General features: G+C 46.1%; 1 protein-coding gene across 1 annotated transcript in view; it reads right to left on the bottom strand.

The window, feature by feature from the left end:
• LOC126355627 (uncharacterized) overlaps nt 1-26,454 on the bottom strand; it is a 791,356-nt gene that overhangs the window by 420,085 nt on the left and 344,817 nt on the right. Inside the window, exon 2 of the mRNA XM_050005990.1 lies at nt 1,105-1,176. The gene's annotated coding sequence lies outside the window, so the exon portion shown is untranslated. The remainder of the gene's footprint in view (nt 1-1,104; nt 1,177-26,454) is intronic.

Here is a 26,454-nt window from a genome sequence, read left to right as displayed (position 1 = left end):
ATTTAGCATTCCATGTTCACTTGAACTTGGAAGCAACTTCCCTGCTGAGGAAAGCCACTATGGTATTTCCTAGAATCATCTCGGTTAGGAGAGATAGGGAGATGATTTCTCTTGCCAAGTAATTTCATGGGAATTTGTGTTCACTGCGCCTGGGAGTGAACAGGCGCTATTTGCCGAGTGATACTCAGAATTGCTCAATTTGCTTTTCAGTGTGAGTGTTAAGTATATATACAAAGTGTATTTTATTTAAATGTGTTTATTGATTACCGATTGTGGTGAGATTGGTAACACGTGGTCCGCAGACCCCGTGCATTTCTTGATGCGAAGCTTCAGCTCGACGTAATCACATTTCGTGATCGAGCAGGATCTTCTAGGTAAATTCACACGTGCGATTTAATTGTTCCTTCATAATAACCAGCAAAACTCGCGGAGTTAGTTAAAAGTGAAGACGGGACTTGCCCAAATTAAAGTTACAGTTGGAACCATGTGCTCTCTCCCAATGTTGTCCCACTTGGTGTATGGGAACCTTCCTCTTTTATCCGTTAGATAAAACGAATAGAGTGAATGTTAGTGTGTGTATGTGTGGCTAAATGATGATAGAAATGTGCAGGCGGTAGTCATTGTCGATTCACGGCACATGTTAGCCGGATGTTTAACTAAGTTTACTTAGATATTATACTATTTGCATCACGCCCTCATTCCGTGATAAGTGAGAGGAGATGGTAATGTTTATTGAATAAATGAGATTGTGTTATTATACAAATATGTTACAGTGACTTCTCCCAGCCACACCATGTTCCCTTATTTCACAGAATATTTGGTATGCGTATCTCAGTTAATCACCTGTCTATGTCCCACTCATGGGCATATTTCATTTAATAAACTCTGTAAGGTGGTATTAAGACTTCATTATAATAATATTCTAATTTCTAACTTGATCAAAACCACCGAATAAAACTTTAGTTTGAGCATTGATGCTTGTTGCTGCAAATGGCCGCCGGCGTCTTCTATAGTACAGGTGCCATTTATAAAATTGAGGATGCCTGCCGAGGGTGCGGAAAGCAAGTATCATGCACAGTCACGATCAGACCATGGCGTCTTTACCTTGTCAATGGACGGCGTCTTCAGACTCGCGGTGAATTCTTTCAAAGCGTTCGAACGCTCCAGGCTTCAGTTCTGAAACAAATACAAATTCACTTAAAGGGGGCCACAAAAAATTGTAAACATATCGTTAAAGGGTAAATTTCATGACTTGATTTTCTTTAAAAATAGACGTAGAGATATGTAAATTATGTGCAGAAAAGAGAGGCGTCGGCACACTTAAATGGATACGGTAATGGTCCTTCCACTGCACTGAAGACGTGTATTTCGCACAGCCCGGCTGCCGTATATAGTGAACGTGATAAAATCATGGTTACACAGAAGCAACACATCGCCATTTTTGTTTATCGAACACCAGCACAGAGGCCGTCTGCTAATTTTACATTTACCTAACACTTGAGAATGTCCTACACGTTACACAAATAACAGCGACAAGATATCTTTAACACTAAACACGCAACATACACGAAGTGACTCTGCAGCCTTAACACAGCAAAAGGTGAAGTTGTTCGCCAAATATCGAGAGAGCACTTCAGCATGTCATTTTATCTCAGAGAACTGGGCGACGATCTAATCTGTTCATGGTGGAAGTCTTAGTGTTTCTATAAGGTGACATTCAACAGCCGTAAGGTCTTTTATAAAATGCATCTTAACCGTGAGCTGTCTGTCCCATTGGCGATGTACCGGTTTCGGTTATTAACAGTCATCCAGGATGTAGGGTACAACAGATGTGTTGCTTTGAACTAATATGCTGCATCGTAAATCCTGGATGATGGTTAATAACCGAAACCGGTACATCACTAATGCGACAAATAAACAGCTGATGGTTAAGATGCATTTTATAAAATGGAGGAAATCGTTTCCGTTTCTTGGTGTCACTGTATTTACTTTTTACATAGCAGAACTGACCCACTTCCGCCACAGTGCAACTTCACTTCGCCATAAATCTGGCAATGCTGAATGTGGCGGAGGGGTAATAAGAACGGTTAGTGACGTCATGGCGGCCATTTCCATTGGTGCACCAGCCCCAGCCCCAGCCGCCGTTACATACTGCGCCTTGCGTACAATACATCGAATGGCTCACTGATTTCGTCTGCTGCCACGTGGTTAAAAAAAAAAATCTTCGTATTTCGCTGAAATATAACATCAGAGGTACTTGTTGCAGTTTCTGATCATGAAAATCGTATCGTTAACATTAAATTGTGCGAGTCACACTTCAGAATGTTAGAAACAAAGAAAGTAATTACGAGAAAGTGCAGCTGCGGTACAGTCAATCTTTTTTATCTGGGTACTGTATATACACTCCTGGAAATGGAAAAAAGAACACATTGACACCGGTGTGTCAGACCCACCATACTTGCTCCGGACACTGCGAGAGGGCTGTACAAGCAATGATCACACGCACGGCACAGCGGACACACCAGGAACCGCGGTGTTGGCCGTCGAATGGCGCTAGCTGCGCAGCATTTGTGCACCGCCGCCGTCAGTGTCAGCCAGTTTGCCGTGGCATACGGAGCTCCATCGCAGTCTTTAACACTGGTAGCATGCCGCGACAGCGTGGACGTGAACCGTATCTGCAGTTGACGGACTTTGAGCGAGGGCGTATAGTGGGCATGCGGGAGGCCGGGTGGACGTACCGCCGAATTGCTCAACTCGTGGGGCGTGAGGTCTCCACAGTACATCGATGTTGTCGCCAGTGGTCGGTGGAAGGTGGACGTGCCCGTCGACCTGGGACCGGACCGCAGCGACGCACGGATGCACGCCAAGACCGTAGGATCCTACGCAGTGCCGTAGGGGACCGCACCGCCACTTCCCAGCAAATTAGGGACACTGTTGCTCCTGGGGTATCGGCGAGGACCATTCGCAACCGTCTCCATGAAGCTGGGCTACGGTCCCGCACACCGTTAGGCCGTCTTCCGCTCACGCCCCAACATCCTGCAGCCCGCCTCCAGTGGTGTCGCGACAGGCGTGAATGGAGGGACGAATGGAGACGTGTCGTCTTCAGCGATGAGAGTCGCTTCTGCCTTGGTGCCAATGATGGTCGTATGCGTGTTTGGCGCCGTGCAGGTGAGCGCCACAATCAGGACTGCATACGACCGAGGCACACAGGGTCAACACCCGGCATCATGGTGTGGGGAGCGATCTCCTACACTGGCCGTACACCTCTGGTGATCGTCGAGGGTACACTGAATAGTGCACGGTACATCCAAACCGTCATTGAACCCATCGTTCTACCATTCCTAGACCGGCAAGGGAACTTGTTGTTCCAACAGGACAATGCACGTCCGCATGTATCCCGTGCCACCCAACGTGCTCTAGAAGGTGTAAGTCAACTACCCTGGCCAGCAAGATCTCCGGATCTGTCCCCCATTGAGCATGTTTGGGACTGGATGAAGCGTCGTCTCACGCGGTCTGCACGTCCAGCACGAACGCTGGTCCAACTGAGGCGCCAGGTGGAAATGGCATGGCAAGCCGTTCCACAGGACTACATCCAGCATCTCTACGATCGTCTCCATGGGAGAATAGCAGCCTGCATTGCTGCGAAAGGTGGATATACACTGTACTAGTGCCGACATTGTGCATGCTCTGTTGCCTGTGTCTATGTGCCTGTGGTTCTGTCAGTGTGATCATGTGATGTATCTGACCCCAGGAATGTGTCAATAAAGTTTCCCCTTCCTGGGACAATGAATTCACGGTGTTCTTATTTCAATTTCCAGGAGTGTAATTACAAGAAGTGCAATCATCTTTTTCAGACAGGGTTTTGGATGTCGTGTAAACATTTCTTTAACATGATTACTGCTAGATGATGAAAATCATCTGGTTTAAAGGTGTTATGTATTGTTCGGTGTTTAGAATAGTTTCTTCGGGAATAATAGTGGAAAACGCCATTGGTAACCATTCTAGATAGACATTCATCGTCTGCAAACCACTACAGTGCAAGGCTTACAATACTTTCCATACTACCATATATTGTATGTCGTAGCACCAGACAACTTCCCAGGCAGATTTATCATCGCGCATGGATTCAGCGTTATTCGCGCAGGCACCCGGGGCTCTGGTGTTCCGGTACTGAGGCGCTGTCGTCAACACTACAGCTTTCGACAACACTATCTCCTCCGTTGGCCGCTTACTGATCACTGGTGGCATATCAACTTCAGAAACTTGGAACATAACTCCTTTTGAAGGGCTCAGATCGCGTTTGAAGATGCAAAAAATCGCAACTTCTGTTTCGTGTTAGTGACATTGTGTAATAAAATAAGCAGCAGAAACTATGTTGTGTGCAACCAAATTCAGCAGTCACAGCGGCTATATAAACGGTTCAGTAACATTTATGTGAACAATATTTTCGACGTCATTAACCACTCACACACAACAAATGGCAGCACTAGCAGTGCAGGGTATATAAAGCGTGTGTGTGGGGGGGGGGGGGTGGGTGGGGGGGTGGGGGGGGGGAGAGACAGAAAACAGTGCAGTCGTTGTTGTATTGCGGATATGGGGCGATTTATCTCACTTCTAAAAGGGCATGATCATAGATTTTCGGACCAAGACTGAAAGCACTTCCGAAACGATTAGGTTTGTAAACTATTCGCGTGACGCCGTGGTTACGTGCATGTCAAAATGGCACAATCGAAATCGGTGCCGAAGCAACAGTTGGTGTACCACGGGCCATAGATGACAGGAGTGAACATTGGCAGCTGAGATGTGTACGGGTGAATAGACGTGCAACTGTTGAGCGACTGACCGCCGAGATGAACTAAGGGGCTACCAACAGTGCCTCCTTAACGACCGTTCATCGAACAATGATGCGTGTGGGCGCCTGGTTGATGCACTCACTCTGACTGCTGTTCATCGGCGACGGAGGCCCGAATTTCCACGCCAGGACAGCATCTGGACGTCCAGTGAGTGGCGGCAGGTGGCCTTTTCAGGTGAATCACATTTTGTGCTCTATCAGCCTGATGGCCTTTGCTGAGTACGGCGTGAAACGACCCAAAGCAAACAACAAGGAAGCGTTATGGTCCTGAGAATATTTTCGAAGCGTTCCCTGGGTGATCTTGTCATTCTGGAAGGCACGGTGGGTCAACACCTGTGCGTATCCATCACTGGGTGCCATGTACACCCCTACATGTGGATTGGTTTGCCTCGGCACGACGGCATCTTCCATGAGGACAATGCAACGTGGCACACAGCTCGCCGTGGACGCGCGTTGTTCGAGGAGCACCAAGATGAGTTTATTGTTCTCACCTGGCCACCAAACTCACCGGATTTAAATCCAATCGAGAATCTGTGCGCGTCACCTCGGTCTGGCTGTTTCGCACCACGGATCCTCAGCCGAGAAACTTGGCACAGCTGGCTCTGCACCTTCCAGATCCTCACTCTCTTTTCCTTGACAGTGCTGCAAAAGGTGGTTATTCAGGCTTTTGACACGTGGTCACAGTGTCACTGGGCAGTTTACACTAATTGTTCACTTTTCAAGAAGGGACGTTGAACAGATGTGCAGAACTATAGACCTATATCTCTAACGTCTATCAGTTGCAGAATTTTGGAACACGTATTATGTTTGAGCATAATGATTTTTCTGGAGACTAGAAATCTACTCTGTAGGAATCAGCATGGGTTTCGAAAAAGCCGATCGTGCGAAACCCAGCTCGAGCTATTCGTCCACGAGACTCAGAGGGCCTTACACACGAGTTCACAGGTAGATGCCGCGTTTCTTGACTTCCGCAACGCGTTCGATACAGTTCCCCACAGTCGTTTAATGAACAAAGTAAGAGCATATGGACTATCAGACCAATTGTGTGATTGGATTGAAGAGTTCCTAGATAACTGAATGCAGCATGTCATTCTCAATGGAGAGAAGTCTTCCGAAGTAAGAGTGATTTCAGCTGTACCGCAGGGGAGTGTCGTAGGACCGTTGGACAATATACATAAATGACCTTGTGTATGACATCGGAAGTTCACGGAGACATTTTGCGGATGATGCTGTGGTATATAGAGAGGTTGTAACAATGGAAAATTGTACAGAAATGCAGGAGGATCTGCAACGCATTGACGCATGGAGCAGGGAATGTCAATTGAATCTCAATGTAGACAAGTGTAATGTATTGCGAATACATAGAAAGAAAAACCCTTTATCATTTAACTACAATATAGCAGGTCAGCAACTGGAAGCAGTTAATTGCATAAATTATCTGGGAGTGGCCATTAGGAGTGATTAAAATGGAATGACCATATAAAATTAATCGTCTGTAAATCAGATGCCAGACTGAGATTCATTGGAAGAATCCTAAGGAAATGCAATCCGAAAACAAAAGAAGTAGGTTACAGTACGCTTGTTCGCCCCCTGCTTGAATACTACTCAGCGGTGTGGGATCTGTACCAGATAGGGTTGATAGAAGAGAGAGAGAGAAAGAAGATCCAACGGAGAGCAGCGCGCTTCGTTACAGGATCATTTAGTGATCGCAAAAGCGTTACGGAGATGACAGATAAACACCAGTGGAATACTCTGCAGGAGAGACACTCAGTAGCTCGGTACGGGCTTTTGTTAAAGTTTCGAGAACATACCTTCACCGAGGAGTCAAGCAGTATATTGCTCCCTCCTACGTATATCTCGCGAAGAGACCATGAGGATAAAATCAGAGAGATCAGAGCCCACACAGAGACATACCGACAATCCTCCTTTCCACGAACAATACGAGACTGGAATAGAAGGGAGAACCGATAGAGGTACTCAATGTATTCTCCGCCACACACCGTCAGGTGGCTTGCGGAGTATCGACGTAGATGTAGAAGAACACTGACGGTGTGGTGGGTGAAGGGGATCAGCTGTATGGATGTAAGTTGAATTCATTCAGTCGGTAGCAACAGCTTTCAAAGGCGCGATCAACCTAGCCAGGCGACACTGCATCCAGTTGCACTGAATCACAATGGGTTTCGTCTATAGCAACCAAGTCAATGTTGTCATTTTTTAAATAGTTTTGATAGAAACTGGCACTTAGCGTAGCTTAGCTTATGCCTTTATGTTTGTGAGACAAATTCGAACCACAGGTCCGAGTTTCCTGGTCAGAGGGACCTGAGAATGGTCTGTCTGGTAACATAACTTTCTGAAAATGTCTTATAGTCAGGAGATCCTCAGATTATCTGACTGCCAGTATGTGCTACTTCATTTAGCGTTACCCAGGGTGCACGTGTAGTGTTATACTACGGACGCGAACTAGGGGCTAAATACCAGGCTATGAGCTGTTGGGAGCGGCCTATCATAGGTCTTATGGAGTAGCCACATATGTCAAACAAGATATTGAAAACGCTTTCCTAATTTCCTCATTCACCAACGACGACATTCATGATGATGTCACAAAAATCCAAAAATCGCAAGCATTACCGTCTCCAATACTTATAAGCCACCTGCTACACATTGGCCAGCCCACGTTGGGGATTTCAATAGTCGTCGTGAACAGTGAAAGTATAAAGACAATGATGCAAATGGAGAAGCATTAGCAAAACGAGCAGAAGACTAACACTTATACCACGTATTCGATGCTAGCACACTAGGTTGCTCACGTCGGTACCAATGATGTGTGTCGATCTGGATCGGAGGAGATTCTCTCTGGTTTCGGGCGGCGGCTGGCAGGTGTGGTAGGGACTGCCGGTCTTGCTTGCAAGATGAAAGCAGAGCTGACCATTTGCAGCATGGTCGACGGGACCGATTGCGGACCTCTGGTGCGGAGCCGCGTGGAGGGTCTGAGTCGGGAGCTCGGACGGTTCTGCGGCCGTGTGGGCTGCAGATTCCTCGACTTGCGCCAAACGGTGGTTGGGTTCGCTGAATAGGCCAGGTGTCCACTACACGCAGGGGAGGGCTGCACGGATGTCGAGGGCTGTGTGGTGTGGACTGGGCGGGTTTTTGGGTTAGAGGGCCTCGGGGAAACACAAGAATGGCTTCAGTGACAAAGGGTGCAGGCTGAGCACAGGAAGAACCATTGGTATAACAGTTGTAAATTGTTGTAGCTGTGTTGGGAGGGTACCAGGGCTCCAAGCGCTAGTAGAGGGCACTGATGCTGAATTATTTATAGACGCTGAAGGCTCGCTAAAGCTGGATATAAACTCAGCCGAAATTTTTGCGAAGAGCCTGGCGGTGTTCCGGAAGGATGGGTTGAGCGCGGTTGGCGGTGGCGTGTTTGCTGCTGTTGGAGGTGGTTTAACTTGTCGCGAAATTGAAGTGGATACTTCCTGTGTGTTAGTGTGGGCAGAGGTCGTGGTTGCCAACCGGAATAGGGTGATAATTGGATCCTTTCACCGACCTCCCGGTTCGGATGATGCCGTTTCTGAAAGGTTCAAGGAAGGCTTGAATTTGATTTCAAACACGTACCTGACTCATACGATAATGGTTGGTGGTGACTTTAATTTACATTCGATATGTTGGCGAAGATACATGTTTAATTCAGGAGGTACGCATAAAATATCATCCGAAATTGTGCTAAACACATTCTCTGAAAATTATTTCGAGCAGGTAGTTCATGAGCCCACGCGAATAGTAAACGATTGTGAAAACACACTTGACCTCTTGGCAACAAGTAATCCTGAGTTAATAACCAGCATCAAAACCGATATAGGGATTAGGGAACACAGGACTGTCGTAGCGAGATTGAATGTTTTAGTCCCCGAATTCTTGAAAAAGTAAGCGAAAAATATACCTATTAAAAAAAGCAGATAAAAATTCACTTGGCGCCATCCTAAGAGACAATCTCCACTTATTCGGAATTAGTAATGTAAGTGTAGACCGGATGTGGCTTGAATTCAAAGAAATAGTATCGGCAGCAATAAGAGGCTTATGCGAAATAAACTAAGAAACGACGCAGCTGATTCTCCATGGAACACAAGACGAGTTATGACGCCGTTGCGGGGGCGACGGGGCAGGCATGCCAAGTTTGAACGGGCGCAAATTCCCCAAGATTGGCGATCCTTTGCAGAAGCTCGAAAGTCCCAAGAGATTCTGGTCGTATGTGAACTATGTTAGCGGCGGGAAACAATCAGTGCCTTCTCTGCACGATAGCGATGGAGACACTGTCGAGGGCAGTGCTGCCAAAGCGGATTTGCTAAACACAGCCTTCCGAAATGCCTTCACAGGGGAGGACGAGGTAAATGTTCCGGAATTCCAATCCAGAGCGGCTGCAAACATTAGTGACGTGGAGGTAAATATCCTCGGAGTAGTGAAGCAACTCGAGTCATTTAACGGAGGCAAGTCTTCTGGCCCAGGCTGCGTACCGGTTGGGTTCCTTTCGGAGTATTCTGATGCATTGGGTCCATGCTTGGCAATCATGTGCAGCCGTTCGCTCGACGAGGGATCCGTGCCCGAGGACTGGAAGGTTAATCAAGTCACACCGGTATTCGGGGGGGGGGGGGGGGGGTGTAATAGGAGTGGTACACTAAAATACAGGCCCACATCGTTAACGTCGATATGCAGCGGGATTTTGGAACATGTATTGTGTTTGAACATTGTGAATTGACTCGAAGGAAACGGTCTGTTGTCACACAATTAGCATGGGTTTGGGAAACATGGTTCCTGTGAAGCACGATTAGCTCTTTGTTCACATGAGGTGCTTAGTGCTGTTGACAGGGGATTTCGGATCGATTCCGTGTTCCTGGATTTCCGAAAGTTTTCTGACACTGTACCACACAAGCAGCTCGTAGTGAAATTGCGTGCTTATGGAATATCGTCTGTTATGTGACTGGATTTGCGTTTTCCTGTCAGAGAGGTCACAGTTCGTAGTAACTGACAGAAAGTCCTCGAGCAAAACAAAAGTGATTTCAGGCGTTCCCCAAGGTAGTGTTTTAGGCCCTTTGCTGTTCCTTATCTATATAAACGATTTGGGAGACAATCAGAGCAGCCATTTCGGTAGTTTATCGACTAATAAAGTAATCAGAAGATCAAAATAAACTGGAAAACGATTTAGAAAATATATCTGAATGGTGGGAAAAGTTGCAGTTGACCCTAAATAACGAAAAGTGTGAGGTCATCCGCATGAGTGCTAAAAGGTACACGTTAAACTTCCGTTACACGAGAAATTAGTCCAATCTAAAAGCCGTAAATTCAACTAAATACCTAGGTATCACAATTACGGACAACTGAAATTGGAAAGAACACATGGAAAATGTTGTGGGGAGGGCTAACCAAAGGCTGGGGGAGGGGGGGGGGGGGCAAACCAAAGGTTGCGTTTTGTTGGCAGGACACTTAGAAAATGTAACGGACCTACTGGGAGACTGCGTACACTGCGTTTGTCCGTCCTCTTTTTGAGTACTGCTGCGCGGTGTGATATTTACCAGGTAGGGCTGACGGAGTACATCGAGAGAGTTGAAAGAAAGGCAGAACGTTTTGTATTATCGCGGGGTATGGGGGAAGAGTGTCGCGGAAATGATGCAGGATTTGGGCTGGAAATCATTAAAAGAAAGGCGTTTTTCGTTGCGTCGGCGTCTTCTCGTGAGATTGCAATAATCAACTTTCTCCTCCGAATGTGAAAATATTTTGTTGGCACCGACCTACGTAGGGCGGAACAAACACCACGATAAAATTAGGGAAATCAGACCTCGTACGGAAAGATATAGGTGTTCGTTCTTTCCGGGCGCTATACAAGATTGGAATAATAGAGAATTGTGAAGGTGGTTCAGTGAACCCTCTGCCAGACACTCAAATGTGATTCGCAGAGTATCGATGTAGATGTAGATTTAGATTTACGTTTAGGTCAGGTGCCTGGAGACAGGAATACAACCCTGGCCTGTGTTTTGTCTCGTCCAACAACAGACACCAACCTCTCATGGCCTCGCATAGAGTTGTTGCGGCAGTGTACTCCGAGCTGGTATTCGATCCGGAGCTGTCGGTTTCGACTCGTTCACATGCCACTCCACTCCACTTCATGCCGGCGTCTGTGCGGCCCGCCTCTGGGCCGGCCTTGGTCGGACTCGGGCCTCCTCTCATGCTCGGTCTCGCCTTGCTGTAGTGCAGCCTATGTCAGGTACGAGCGGCATCCGCGGCAGGTCGGTCGCTTCCTGCTGGCCGCGGCCGGTGCCGGAAGTAAGAGAGAGAGAGAGAGAGAGAGAGAGAGAGAGAGAGAGAGGGGCGGGGCCCGCGCCGCTTTCTAGCGCCTCCATTCCTTTCAGAGACGCCACACGCCGCAGCCGTCCGTCTGTATTCACCAGAGGACCCGCTGCTCGCCGGCTGCCGCCTGATTCTTTTCACGTCTACGCTGATGCCGCCGCCCGTTCAGACTTCTACGCGCGCAACAAAAAAAAGAAAAGACCGATGCTCCGCACAGCACACCGGCGACCCCGTTTTCTGCGTCTAAACGCTTTCAGATCCGCGCTGACGCAGGCTGCTGCCGCACGCACACACACACACACACACACACACACACACACACACACACACACACACACCTGCGTGCACTTACGGCGGCCGCTGACAAATTTATGACAGTCTGTCCGCAGTGCGAGCTCAAACGTGCGTTGCTTCTTGCAACTAGTGGAGGCTATACGCCATCTGCTTTATTTATATACTACCCGTACTGCTATATGTGAATACAAACATTATCCAACTGTTGAAAGAAACAGTAGCCCTAGTACACACGATATTTTAAAGAATTCTACTCCAATGTCTAAAACACTTCCGAACGTTTGGCTACTTTACAGACAAGTTAATGTCTTACATATTTCTCGTTAAGCATATACAGGGTGTTTCAAAAATGACCGGTATATTTGAAACGGCAATAAAAACTAAACGAGCAGCGATAGAAATACACAGTTTGTTGCAATATGCTTGGGAGAACAGTACATTTTCAGGCGAACAAACTTTCGAAATTACAGTAGTTACTATTTTCAACAGATGGCGCTGCAAGTGATGTGAAAGATATTGAAGACAACGCAGTCTGTGGGTGCGCCATTCTGTACGTCGTCTTTCTGCTGTAAGCGTGTGCTGTTCACAACGTGCAAGTGTGCTGTGGACAATATGGTTTATTCCTTAGAACAGAGGATTTTTCTGGTGTTGGAATTCCACCGCCTAGAACACAATGTTGTTGCAACAAGACGAAGTTTTCAACGGAGGTTTAATGTAACCAAAGGACCGAAAAGCGATACAATAAAGGATCTGTTTGAAAAATTTCCACGGACTGGGAACGTGACGGTTGCACATGCTGGAAATAATAACGATATAGTGCACAGGATTGATGACGGCGATATGCATGTGGACAGCATTTGGTTTACTGACGAAGCTTATTTTTAACTGGACGGCTTCGTCAATAAACAGAACTGGCGCATATGGGGAACCGAAAAGCCCCATGTTGCAGTCCCATCGTCCCTGCATCCTCAAAATGTACTGGTCTGGGCCGCCATTTCTTCCAAAGGAATCATTGGCCCATTTTTCAGATCCGAAACGATTACTGCATCACGCTATCTGGACATTCTTCGTGAATTTGTGGCGGTACAAACTGCCTTAGACGACACTGCGAACACCTCGTGGTTTATGCAAGATGGTGCCCGGCCACATCGCACGGCCGACGTCTTTAATTTCCTGAATGAATATTTCTATGATCGTGTGATTGCTTTGGGCTATCCGAAACATACAGGACTCGGCGTGGATTGGCCTCCCTATTCGCCAGACATGAATCCCTGTGACTTCTTTCTGTGGGGACACTCGAAAGACCAGGTGTACCGCCAGAATTCAGAAACAATTGAACAGCTGAAGCAGTACATCTCATCTGCATGTGAAGCCATTCCGCCAGACACGTTGTCAAAGGTTTCGGGTAATTTCATTCAGAGACTACGCCATATTATTGCTACGCATGGTGGATATGTGGAAAATATCGTACTGTAGAGTTTCCCAGACCGCAGCGCCATCTGTTGTTGACAATTGTAACTACTGTAATTTCGAAAGTTTGTCTGCCTGAAAATGTACTGTTGTCCCAAGCATATTGCAACAAACGGTGTATTTCTATCGCTGCTCGTTTAGTTTGTATTGCCGTTTCAAATACACCGGTCATTTTTGGAACACCCTGTACAATGAGGAGCAAAAAGAAACTGACACATCTTCCTAATATAGTGTAGGGCCCCGCAACCACGCATAAGTACCACAGCATAATGTGACATGGACACGAAAATGTTTGAAGTAGTGCTAGAGGGAACTGACACCATGAATCTTGCAGGGCTGTCCATAAATCCGTAAGAGTACTTGGAGGTCGGGATCTCTTCTGGACATCACGTTGCAAGGCATCCCAGATATGCTAAATGATGTTCATGTCTGGGGAGTTAGGTGCCCAGAGGAACTGTCTACACTCAGAAGAGTGTTCCTCGAGCCATTCTGTAGCAATTCTGGACGTATGGGGTGTCGCATTGTCCCGCTAGAATTGCCCAAATCCGTCGGAATGCACAATCGATATGAATAGATGCAGGAGCCGTCCAGTGTGGACGGGCGGTTCTAGGCGCTTCACTCCGGAACCGCGCGACTGCTACGGCCGCAGGTTCGTATCCTGCCTCGGGCATGGACGTGTGTGATGTCCTTAGGTTAGTTTAAGTAGTTCTAAGTTCTAGGGGACTGATGACCTCCGATGTTAAGTCCCATAGTGCTCAGAGCCATTTGAACCATTTAGATGCAGGTGATCAAACAGGATGCTTACGTACGTGTCACCTGTCACTGTCGTATACAGACGTATAAGGAGTACCATATCACTCCAACTGCACTCTCCCCACAGCATTAAAGAGCCCCCACCAGCTTCAACAGTCCCTGCTGACGTGCAGGGTGTATGTATACATGAGGTTGTCTCCATACCTGTACACGTCCTTCCGCTGGAGACAATTTTAAAAGATACTTGTTCGACCAGGCAACACGTTTCCAGTCATCAACACTTCCAAGTCGGTGATTACGGGCCCAGACGAGGCGTAAAGCTTCGTGTCGTGCAGTCAGCTAGGGTACAGTACTAAGCCCATATCGCCGATGTTTCATTGAATGGTTCGCACGCTGACACTTGTTGATGGCCTAGCATTGAAATCTGCAGCAATATGCGGAAGGGCTGCAATTCTGTCACGTCGAACGATTCTCTTCAGTCGTCGTTGAACCCGATCTTGCAGGATCTTTCTCCGGCCGCAGCGATGTGGGAGATATGATGCTTCATCGGATTCCTGATATTCACCGTACACCAGTGAAATGATCGAACGGGAAAATCCCCACTTTATCGCTACCTCGGAGTGCTGTGTCCCACCGCACGTGCGCCGACCATAACACCACGTTGAAACTAACTTAAATCTTGATAACCTGGCATTGTATCAGGAGTAACCGATCTAACAACTGCGCCAGACACTTGTTATCTTATACAGACGTTGCTGACCTGTTTACATATCTCTGTATTTGAATATGCATACCTATAACAGTTTCTTTGGCGCTTCAGTGTGCAACATTCATGGTTGAAGACGCAACACCTTACCTATGTTGGTTTTATTAATTTTGTATTATTCGCGCATAAACCTAGTCAAAGTTAAAGGAATGAAATTAAGTTTAAAATCTGTTGCAAGCCGCCAAGTCAAACACTGGGTCACTCTACTCTGCGTAACTTGCGCTCAGCTTTATGCAAAAAGTAGTTTTTCCACGTATCTCAATGTTTTTGTGTCATATCTTCTGAACTGTGTGTCGTACAATGACATAACTTCGCAGGTACGTTTATTGCTACATGTGGATACTGTCTTCAAAATGTGCTGCGAATATAGTTGCTAGTGAATAAGTAATAAATTAAAACGCCAGATGTTGATGTTTTACTACATGAACAGCGGTCAAATTGCGAAGGAGTTTTTTCCTGTCATTTTTTCTTGGGGTGTCAGCGAACAAAAGTTTCGAAATGGTTTTAAATTATATTTAAAAGCTGTTGGAGTTCTCTATGTGCACTGGTTTACAGATACTGGACAGTTATAGTCAAGATAATATGCGCGCCGTGAGTTTCGTTGCCTCACGAATACCAGTTGCGGAAGTATGAAACCGGAATTTCCCTATAGAATGTGCTAGCGGTCAATATTGGACCCGTGAGACCGCATCTGCAGCGCCATCTGCTTCCTGTAAGGGCTGACGACGAATGTCAACATACAGTAACCCAAGTTCCATACACTGATGTCTATTTCAAACCCGTAAACATGTCGAGTTTTGTACCTACGAACTACGATTTGCGGACAGCATTGGTTTTCTGTTCTTATTTGAAGGAAACTGCTGCAGAATCGCATCGAATGATCGAATGCGTGTCAAAGCTTTCGGCGAACATGCTCTTGGGAAAAAGCAGTGTTTCGAGTGGTTTAAAAAATTCGAAAGTGTTGATTTTGACGTGAGAAACGACAATCGCGAGAAACCACGGAAAAAGTTCGAAGACAACGAATTGCAGGCCTTATTGGATGAAGGTGACACTCAAACTTAACAGGAACTCGCGGAACAACTGAATGTGAAGCAGAAAGCCGTTTCTCTTCGATTGAAGACTATGGGAAAGGTGCAGAAAGTGGGAAAATTGGTCCCGCATGAACTGAAAGAAAGACAGCAAGCAAATCGAAAGACCGCTTGTGAAATGCTACTCGCCAGATAAAAAAGGTGATGGAAAATGGATATATTTTGAGAATCCTAAGCGTCGTAAATCAAGGGTGAATCCAGGCAAACCATCGACATCCACTGCAAGTCTAAATCGCTTTTGAACGAAGACAATGCTCTGTGTCTGTTGGGATTAGAAGGGTGTCATCTATTATGAGCTGCTAAAACCTGGTGAAACCGTTAACACTGATTGCTACCACAGCATATGATCGATTTAAATCTAGCAACACGTGAAGAACGACCGGAATATGGAAAAAGGCAACACAAAGTCATATTGCTCCATGATAACGCCCCATCACACACAGCAAAACGAGTCAGGGGAACGATCGAGGCGTTCAATGGAAAATACTGGGGCATGCAGCTTATTCTCCAGACTTGGCTCCGCCCGAGTGTCATGTATTTGCATCACTGGGATACGTTCTCGCTAAACAACGCTTCAATTCGTATGAAAATGAACGAAAATGGCTCGCTGGCTGGTTCGCTTCAAAAGAAGATTTTTTTTGCGTCGCATCCAAAGCCTGCCGGAGAGGTGGGAAAAATGTGTAAATAGCAATGGAGATCATTTTAAATAACATATTGTTTATCAGTTTCAAACAACGTACGTGTAATTATTGCAACCAAATTCAGGTTTCATACTTCTACACCTGGTATACACAGTTTCAAAATTCAATACTCTACTTACTGTGTTGAATCTTTGAAGTAAGACTGCATCTCTTAATGACTGGATTACGTCTGCAACTTACAAGAGAAACTCCCATCGCTCCTCCGTCAGATTTAGTGATAAGGTGGCCCGTTGGATAACCCGTCAAAAACTGAGCACAGATCAAGCCTGAAAACAGGAAGAAGGTGTACTGAATTGTGGAAAAAATAAGCAAAATAGAAACAGTGACAGGCTCAAGATTAACATGTCCAATATCGAGCAGCATTGGATGATTGTGGCGTCGTCATTATTTGGTCGCGGTGTTGGATTCAGAAAAGTGGGCGGGGGTGAGAGATCCGGTTTCAAATCTCCCTCGAGTGTAATAATTTTTTCACAAAAATACGAACTGTCCGTTCCGTCATTGACGTGTCTGTTCGCTGCATTCAGATTTGTGTCTTTATTGTGGTGTAACGTCCGTTTGCAACAACGACGTGTAACGAACCGACCTCCACACGTACGTGTCTATTTCTTCTACTCAGGTCCCACATGTTATGACTCCTGCGTCCCGTTTTGAAAGTTTTGACTCTTGAATTCTTTCGTTGGAAAATAGTTCACACCCGTTTGTTGTTTTTATTTCTCCGAGACGTCTATGAGGCATCTCACCTGCCTTCACTATTTATCAGCTTTAGTTGCCACAGTGAGGTAAACTTACCAGATAACATATATTCTATAACCTATGTGTAGTATGACACTTCCCAACACAATAGAAGAACAAACACGTGAATGACCGAACGGACAGGTCGTGAATTTGTGAAAAAAAAAAAGAAAATTGGCCGAACGGAGATTTGAACACGGATCTACCACATTGTAGTCCAACAGCGAGATTACACAACCACGACGACGCCGTTCTTGGAAGACGCTCGATGTTGCACATCTTGAACTTGGACCGTTCACTGTTTCTATTTTGCTTCCCTTCTATAGTTCGGTACACCTTGTTTTCATGCTTCACCTGTGTTCAGTTTTTGATGGGCTACTGAGGGTGGTGCGAAGGGAAGTTTCCCTTTCGAGTTTTAACTTTTTGTTGCCCCTGAAAGCCATCCCATACACAACCTCCAACTGAAACTGCCTGACCGTTTTACGCGTTTGGTTTTCTCGATATAAAAAAGCACCCAGCGAGGCGCCAGTCTTAACGTTCCCATCCGACGAGCGGATATCCATAAATAGTGTCACATGTCCGCACTCCATGTGTCACGGAGAAGAGGTTGGGATTTAACGCAGCAGAACGAACCATACTCTTCCCCCAACAACTTATGAAACCACATTACTCCCATAGTTCCGGCTACAAAACCCTGTTTTCAACATAATCTCTGTTCAATGCGACGGCCTTACACCGCCTTACTACGAAGGCCTGTATGCCCGAAAGGTACCTCTACTGGTCGACGTCAGAGCCAACGTCTTGGTGCATCACTAACCTCGCCACCCTCTAAGTACTGCCTCCTGCGGAGTGATTCCTTCAGTGGGCAAAACAGATGAAGTCAGAAGGTGCGAGATCCCTGCTGTAGGATGGATGAGGAAGAACAGTTCAATGAAGATTTGTGAGCCCCTCTCAGGTGCACAGATTTGTGTGTGCCCTTGGGCTGTCATGCAGCTGTTCGACAGTGATCCGTCGATCACCTAGAATTAGTGTGTCCACACCTTCCAATATTGCATGAGTCACAGGTGTGTGCAGCCGGTCTGCGCGCGGGAGGTGGGACAGGTATGTGCGACCTTGTTGTGATGACAGACGCCTCGGCCAACGACTCATCGTGCTTTTGTGTTCACTGCTACGTCTCCGTAGACATTCTGCAGGCGCCTATGAATATTTGCAAATGCTCTGGTTTTCTTCCAAAAAGAAACCCAATGACGGCTCTCTACCTGGAATGCACCTCCGTTACAGACGCCACTTTGAAGGATACGTATGGCCCCGCCACCTATGGGAACTTCATGAAACTACAGGGTCTGAGTCAGGAATATTCCACGATATCCCACAACAAAAAAACCTGATTTTTCCAAACGGAACTGGATGACAAAAAATGTGTTGCATTACTTATTGAACACCTCTCGTATTTATACAGCAGAAGATTACATCTAGCTTCGAATAACCAAACACATCAAAATATAGAGCCTAATGCTATGGTGGAATTTAGGACATACTAAGATCCTGTTTTGCAAAAAACTTCGTACGTTACAGAGCAGATCAGGTACTGACTGCCGACTCAGTGGAGTCAAACATGCCACGAAGTGTCAATTGTTGATTTAGAAATACAGCAAATGGTTGTCTTCCGCCAGAACGAAGTGGATCGCCGATAGGCAGGCACACAACAACAGGACTTACAAGTGGCGTGAATAGCACGACGAAATTCTAAGGCGTCCGTCGAGGTCGCAGTGACCACATGAGTTATAGTTTGCCCGCAGCTCTGTGCGCGCAGAGTCAGAGGACCTGGTGTATCTACGAGGGTTGGAATTTAATTAGTGGCAACTATGTATTGACAACCTGTACAAAAGAGTTACATGTTTGCACCAGTTACTGTGCAAGTTCTAGCATCACCGATGCGTCGGTTCTCGATTGTGTTCAGGAGACGTACGCATTGATTACGCGAATAATTGACCTTTTGACTCGGATTGCCTTCACGCAATTAGAATCTTCGATGAAAATACCTAAGGAAACCATTTGCATATAAAACTGGAAATGAAAGAAAATTAGTAGAATTTCGTAAGACAAAGATTAACAGATCGGAAGTTCAACACAGTAGTGGTCTCCCAAATACAATCAAGACATCGCTTATAGCGAACCTGTAACAAAGCTCATGTGCAATTTGAACATCATTTTTGGTTAGTGAAAGAAAAGAATAAGAAGAATATCACTGCATCGTAAAATATTAATATATTTTGAACAAATTGGCTTTAAACTTCTAGGCATTGACAAATGCACAATAAATGCAGGACTTAAATCAGATATTTCTTTTGTAAATGGCGCAGTCCAATAATCGCTGCTTTGTCAGTCCGTTCTTCTTAAAATTAAATGTCCTTGCGTGTGCGTAAGTACATTGTATTCACACCCGAGTTAGCGAAATGTTTGTTCGTCGTTTCATACAGTTTTTACACAAAATAAAAATACAACTTGTAGTAATGCTGTGAAGTAAGTCTTAACATGTCGGCGTCCAAAAGTACCAGGGATAATGAAGTATCTAGAATACTTCTTAAAAAAAGATACTAGAATGAAATTTTCACTCTACAGCGGAATGTGAGCTGATATGAAACTTCCTGGCAGATTAAAACTGTGTGCTGGACCGAGACTCGAACTCGGGGCCTTTGCCTTTCGCGGACAAGTGCTCTACCGACTTTTTTTTTTTATTTTTACATTTTGTTCGTTATTGATCGTTGTCTGGTCGTTGCGGACGTCGCAAGACATCCTGTTAAAGTTCGGTGGTTGATCCTTCCACTCAGTTTTTTTTTTTTTTTTTTTTTTTTTTTTTTTTTTTTTTTTTTTGTTACAGAGACCAACCGGCTCTCTGACCAAACACGCTGAGCTACGGTGCCGGCACTGAGCTACCCAAGCACGACTCACACCCCGTCCTCACAGCTTTCATTCCGCCGGTACCTCGTCGCAGGAGAGCTTCTGTGAAGTTTGGAAGGTAGGAGACAAGGTACTGGCGGAATGAAAGCTGTGAGGACGGGGCGTGAGTCGGTGCTTGGGTAGCTCAGTCGATAGAGCACTTGCCCGCGAAAGGCAAAGGTCCCAAGTTCGAGTCTCGGTCCGGCATACAGTTTTAATCTGCCAGGAAGTTTAGTTTTTTTTTAAAAAAAAAAGATTGATTGTTCTTTCTTCTGTTTCGCAGCTTCTTGCTATCAAGCGCTGCAGCAATGATTTTAAGTATCTGCTCCCAGCGGGTCAAGGTGTTTATTTAGAGTATTTAAACGCTGGACGCGCGTCTTGGTATAGGCGTACATTAAAAAAAAAATTGTTCTCTTTACTCTCGCACTGTGATGCCTAGCATTTTTACGAACTAGAGCTCGTTGGCTGTTCTCTTCTTTTATGACAAATATCTCATATGCGAAGTATCTGAAATCCAATAATATTACAAAGTTCGTCTGACGTAACGCGAACGCTAACCATTTCACCACCATGGACTCACAAACGCCGAGCACCTGCGCACAGAGAAATCAGGTGCATAATATGCGCTTAATAGTTCTGCTGCCGTTCTCCCGGAATTGCCAGAGTACTGCACCTTACTAGTTGCACATTATGTTGTTTTAATGGCCTACTAAAGGTGTACCAAGTTCGAAGTGAATGTGTGACCACACCGTCGTGGTCTCCCCTTCTAGGAAATAGTCACAAAGTGAGGCAGAGCGAGCGTGTGGGAGTGTGGAGCATCCTCCGCCACTGACCACGGGGACGGCCGCATACCTGCGCGGTGCGGCGCGCCTAGCCGTAGCGCAGGTCGACGCTCGCGGCGGCACAGTGGCCGCTGCCTAGCCTGCTGGCTGGGCCCCCATTCACTGCCCCGGGCTGCGGCCTTGACCCGGCCGAGGCGACGCCTTATAAGCGCTCACCGCCCGCTCTCCTCTCCACTGTGCGCTGTTCGGGCTGTCGCCCTCAGGCGAGGCCTGCCTCTGCATCTGCACTGGATAAGACACCGCACAGCGCGTGGTACAGAGTACACGGAGTACCACTCTGTGTATCGTGTAAACGTCTCGCATCATGGCAACTGGCTTCATACAGGCCTTTGCGCGAGCTCTTGTCTGTCTGATTTTACATGCGCGACCTCTACGGGACACATACGAGTACCTACACTGCACCACTACTCTGGGTGTGAACCCTTCAGCACTGTGGCTTCGTGCGGCGGCCCGTGTTCACCTTGGCCTTAATTCGCTCCCTGAGGACACTATTCCAGCCTCGCTCTATAGCCTTCAGTTTCACGACCTTCGCACGTAACTTCGCGATAGTACATTTGTGTACACTGATGGTTGTCGGACTGACCGTATTGTCGGGTGTGCCTTCGTCATTGGCGCCGAGGTTTTCCGGTGTCGGCTTCCGGCACACTGCTCAGTATTTATAGCATAGCTCTTTCGCCCTGTATCAGGCCACGGAGTACATCCGGCGACACAGAATTTTCAGTTGTATCCTCTGCTCAGACTCTCTCAGCGCCCTTCAAAGCCACAGTGCGCTAGTGCAACGGGTCCAGGAAAACTGTCACTTGGTCTTTGTTGATGGACTCTGATATTTCTGTGGGTTCCTGGTCACGTCGGTCTGACAAGAAACGAGGCTGCTGAAGCTGCTGCCAAGGCAGTCCGCTAGTTCCTATATTCCCTCCTATCATATCTGTGTTCTCGTCTGTCACCAGGTAGTGTGATTTCGGCATTGCCACTGGTCCTCCCTCCACGGAATAACCTCCAGGTTATTAATCCTCTCCCAGCGGCTTGGACGACCTGCCCTCCCGCCGCGAAGTGGTCATTTTAACCTGGCTGCGTACTGGGCACTGTCTTTTTAGCCATCGCCATTTGTTCTGTGGCGCTCCTCCACCACTTTGTGCACATTGCGCCCAAGTTTTAACTGTCCACCAGTTCCTTACGGAATGCCCATTTTTTTAACCGTATTCGTTCCCGCTTTGGTTTGCCGTCCGAGTTATCGGCCCGATTTAGCGAACGACGCACGGGCTGTCGACTGCGTTTTACTTTTTATCCGTCTTAGCAATACGACGAAGGCCATTTAAATTTCAGTTCTGGACCTCTGTTTCTCTATGGCATATTTTATAGACCTTTCTCCGCGTCCTTGTTTTTACCTGTCTTCTCTTCCGTCGATTGGGATTGAGCTGTAGTCGCTTTTAACTCCTCTCTTTGTCTTCGTATTTCAGTTTCGACATGGGCGCGTATGATGCTAGTTATTTTTGCGCTCTAAAACAAAACAAACAAACCACTACTTTGCAGTTAACACTTACAGTGGGTTTAAAATAAATTCCTACTTTTGACAGCGAGCGGAGGGACCCGTAGTTGCCAGCGCGTACTGAGCGACACATGCGCCACTGAAAAAGCCAGAATGAAATACTCATAAATCACCGCTATCTCATAAACAGTCTGAAATACTGAAACAGGATTTTGCTAAATGATAGCACGCAAAGCGGAGAGTATTTTGCCATGTGATAAATATGTCGAATTTCCGTATCTACCGTGATATTCAAGCAATTAAAGATTTTTTTTCGTGAAATAATGTAATTTTTAAGGGTTATCGATAGCTGGTGAAACGAGAATTGCAGTTTCTTTTGGAACAATGTGAATGAAAAAGTTACACCTTGAGAACAGGTTTCATCATAAACTACTGACCTCTCTTGTGCGCAGTTTCTAGTTTAAAAATATACTGGTGACGCTCTGCTGTGTTCTGACAAAAGAAGCAGATTTCAACACGCCAGAAGAAGTAATGTATTGCTCAAAATACGTCACAGTCCGTCACGAATCGCTCTTCTCACTACCTTCTCGGTTTGGCCGACAACTCGACACTAGTCCTGTGGCGAAACGTTTGCAATGGCTTCTTTTGTTAGCATTCAGACCTTATTGAGCGTAAATTTCTTATTGTTTCTTGTCTCATTACTTTCGATCTAGGCCCATTTTTTTCTCTGTCGGATTTAACTGAGCGTGATACGATGAAAGCCTGATTAAACTATGCACTTTAGTGTTAGCTAGTTCTCGACCTCGTAGCGTGCAATGCTTGGCTTGTTCAGCACATTAACTCTGCCTTATACATGCAGAGTTGAACTTCATTCAGTGGAACGTTCTTTCTACCCAGAGCAAAATACCTGCTTTCCTCCATTGTATTGTTGGAGCTTTATCCACCACAACAGAGTCCTATGCGCATTGTCCATTTCTGTTGTCAAATCGGAGGAATATTCTGCAGCAGAACATTATCTTCACAGCAGCGAACACTACACGACAACTTTTAACGCGAACCTCGTCTTCGGATCTGTTCCACTTTTTTTTCTTAACGCAACACCTATACAATACGCTTTTTCACAATACCTGACGGCCGCAGAACACTTAAGCGCCAGAAAATACCGCTTTACAACGAGAGCTGGCGGATGCAGATACGTATCTAAAGCGCGACACCACGTGGTACTGTTTATCCAAGGCGATACAACAGAGGCGCTTTACCAACAGAACTGCAGGCGGCGTGGTGGGGAAAGCCGGCTCGCCACAGATGTTACCTGAGCAGTGGCGTCATACCCCGTCCGTTGAGCCAAACGTCAGAAGTCGCAATTAATTTTAAACGCACTGTAACTGAGAGTTCGCACAAGTAACTTATCACGATTTCTGTCCACTGTTCAGCTCTCGATCAACATGCGGGAAAATGGACCTTTCCCTCACAGCTCTCATTTCTCTTATTTCATTACGACGCTCATTTCTTCCTATGTAGGTGACCATCAACAAAATGTTTTCGCATTCGGAGGAGAATATTGGTCATTGTAATTTTGTAAAACGGTCACACCACAACGAAAAAGCCCCTGTTTTAATGACTGCCGCTTCGATTCGTGTATCATATCCTGACACACTCACCCCTATTTCGCGACAATACAAAATGAGCTTTCAACTTTTTCGATGTCCTCAGTCAGTACTATCCGATGCGGATGCCACACGGCACAGCAATAGTTCGGAAGACAAGCGTATTATAGTGAGCCTCTTCACAAAATTTCTTGCTTCTTCTAAGTACAGTCTCTGGTTCACCTTCCTCGTAACATTTTCCATACCACCGTTCCAATTTAAGTTGCTCGTAATTGCAATCCCTAAGTATTAATTATTAATAGCGTCGACAACCTTCAGCAGAGTCGCGTGATTTATCGTGTACCCAAAATTAGGTGGAATTCTTTTAAGAATCATGTCGGGAACCTGCCTCCCCCCCCCCCTTTTTTTTGTTCTTCAGGGTCAATTGGTGCAACTTTGGCAACATAAAAGATATCTTGTCTAAATAACAGTGCAGCTCGTTTCGATTTCCTGACGATAGACCCCACATGCCACATGCTAGTCACCGGTGATGCTCCGAAAACGAACATTAACACTGTGCATTGGCAGTCTTTGCGAAAGAAGCAGCGACACTTTCTACGCGACTCACCCATCATTTTGCACGACAAAGCGCGGACGCATACAGCGCAAGCTGTGGCTGCTCTGTTCTGTCGATGGGACTCGGAAGTACTGTATCATCCACCATACTCCCCGAACGTAAGTCCTTGTGACTTTGATTTGATTCGCCGGCCGCTGTGGCCGAGCAGTTCTAGGCGATTCAGTCTGGAACCGCGCTGCTGCTACGGTCGCAGGTTCGAATCCTGGCTCGGGCATGGATGTGTGTGATGTCCTTAGGTTAGAAAGGTTTAAGTAGTTCTAAGTCTAAGGGACTGATCTCAGATGTTAAGTCCCATAGTGCTTAGAGCCATTTTAACCATTTTGATTTGATTCTGAAGATGAAGGAACCACTTCGTGGCATTCGCTTCAGAAATTCGACTGGCAGTAGACCGCTCCATTCGCACCATCAACAGAACAGGCTCTGCTAACGGTATACTACGCCTTCCACAACGCTGGCATTGGGTTCTACACAACGCTGGTAACTTCTTTGTGCAAGTTCATCGTTGGTCCATTCACTCAGTCTTATTTTTGGTACAGAGGACAGCAACCACTAGACCACCAGCAAATCTAACATTCGGCACCTACGCACAGATACATCAGTTACATTTCAGACACGTAAATCTTCTCTTGCGATTTTCCCTAACTTCCACAGCAGTGCACCTTACTACTTGCACGTTACGCTGTTTTAATGGCCTACTAAAGTTTATAAAGTTTGAAGTAAATACGTGATCCCAACGTCGCGTCCTCCCCTTGCTACTTAAGTCTGCTGCAGCGCCCCTGGCCTTTTATTCCTATACTTTTTTAGTCTCTCACCGGTGGTGGTCCTCGTTAACGCAGCAGCGCCAGAATCATTGTGTCTTGTCCGAACTGCCTACTGTGCAGTTTGGCACCTCAACGGCGTAAGGAAATTTTTGACAGATCATTCTTTTAACGGAAAAATTTGAATATAGTGACAAAATGTTGAATCAAGCAATGATAATAGAGTCCACTAGTGTACATGTAAATGTGTGTGAGTAGGGCCTTCCGTCCGGTAGACCGTTCGCCGGGTGCAAGTCTTTCGATTTGACGCCACTTCGGCGACTTGCGCGTCGATGGGGATGAGATGATGATGATTAGGACAACACAACATCCAATCCCTGAGCGGAGACCCAGCCGGGAATCGATCCGGGGCCCTTAGGATTGGCATTTTGTCTCACTGACCACTTTTTTTTTGGTAGATCTCATTTTGTTCTATAACGTTCGTTAAATTTGTTCGGGGCGGACGTCCGATGACATCCGTTCAGGTTCTTCGTTGATCCGTTCACTCCGTTTTTTTTTTTTTTTTTTTTTTATTACAGACGGTAGCTAACACTGACCGTGCCGGAGTCTACTAGTGACCAAAGCGGAATGCATACTCTATTTCCTTGACAAAGGTCGCATGGCGAAATCTCCGAAAAAATAAAAGTCACTGGTTTATTTTGCCACTACGCGTTTCCATGGATCACAGCTTCATCTAGAGGCCGAGAATTGTTTATTAATTGGCTGGTCATGGCGAAGAATACAAAAGTTCTTTCACAGTCGCAGACCACCGGAAGTGTAGTTATTTTGTCTTTTGCTAAGGATACAAACTGTTTATTTAGAAAAGGCACTTAACAGGTCTTTCTAAGAAAGTCATGAATCTCTGACAGAGAACTGTTGTTACAGGGAGGGTAGAGTTGTAAATGGTCTGCACACTGTTGCTTGATGTATGTCTTCTCCACTGCACATTACGTTTACCCTGTCACTTGGGAGAGAATGTGTGCATGTTACATATATGTTGGTTCACACTGGATACGGAGATAAAAGACTGAACTGTTTTCTACAGAAATATGTTCATCTTTTTTAAATATGTGAATGTGCTGCACCAGAATATTGACATGTGAACAACTCAGTTATTTTATTAGGTAGTCAATATGAATGTGCTGCAGCATTGGATACATAAATAATGATAAAA

Source organism: Schistocerca gregaria, chromosome 3, assembly GCF_023897955.1.
Source record: "Schistocerca gregaria isolate iqSchGreg1 chromosome 3, iqSchGreg1.2, whole genome shotgun sequence".
Classification (NCBI taxonomy): Eukaryota; Metazoa; Arthropoda; class Insecta; order Orthoptera; family Acrididae; genus Schistocerca; species Schistocerca gregaria.
The sequence above is the reverse complement of the archived record's forward strand: the minus strand, read 5'-3'. Positions and strand labels throughout refer to the sequence as shown.